Here is a 1023-nt window from a genome sequence, read left to right as displayed (position 1 = left end):
CCGGAACCCGTCGGGCGGCCGAACAGGCACCTGCCTAAGATTATGACGTCACATGTGCTGATAAGTGCATAAGGTGGTATTAAAGGAAAATGGGGTTATATGGGACATATGTAAACTCCTTGTTGAGAATACGTCGCACAGTTCAACACGCGTGTGTTACACCGTGTACTTGTGTGTGTTACGCCGTATACTTGTGTGTCAGAATGCCGATGGGCAGTGGAAAACAGCCGAGGCGATAGCCCGGCATACATGTACTTCAGAACAGTGATATTGTGTTGCATGTGGGCTACCCTAATGGGAAACTCCAAGGATCGGTAGCTGTTCCCGGTCGCCAGGAAACGTAGGGTAATGGCGAGTTTTAGGCCTGCTGGCAAGGGCTGTCTGGCTCTGGATAGAATTAAACAGAAGTGTTACATACAGACTGGACTGTAATATCTAAATTTGCTGTTATTATATAACATTATGGATACATTGAAATGTGTCAAGAAGTAGAGGGCATTCATAAAAAAAAGCACTTGCTCCGGACTTTTCTCGATGGATGGGCCTACACGTTGTAGGGGGTCGTGAAACATCTATTTAAAGTCGCAATGATGGCAGGCAGCGTAGCGCTTATATATATATACCGGCTTACAAACACGACGGGATCCCGCCAGGGACGCGCCAGGATCCTCCCTGGACCCCGCCAGGGACCTGACAGCTACCCGGCCGCACTGTAAGAGCCGGTCGGAACCCTACCGCAAGCCGCACGGGTCACGACGGGAGACTGATCGGACACCGGACGGGTCCCTGATAGAAACCGGCCGCCAAGGGGACCAAAAGTTTATGAATATTAATTAGCAGCCGCCGGCCGGAGCACAACCAGGCCCCGACAGGAAGCCGTAAAGGAACATTTAATTGTGACCCTGACAGTCGGCGCACGCTCGGCGTCATGACGCCGGCCGGCGTCTACACCGAGGACATGCCGAACGGGCGCCGTTTCAAATGTGACCTAAGCATAACGGAAGCAAAATTTTCACGGCCTGA

The sequence above is a fragment of the Branchiostoma belcheri genome, unplaced genomic scaffold, assembly GCF_001625305.1.
Source record: "Branchiostoma belcheri isolate BF01 breed outbred unplaced genomic scaffold, Haploidv18h27 scaffold188, whole genome shotgun sequence".
Lineage (NCBI taxonomy): Eukaryota > Metazoa > Chordata > Leptocardii > Amphioxiformes > Branchiostomatidae > Branchiostoma > Branchiostoma belcheri.
Note: the sequence above shows the minus strand (reverse complement) of the source record.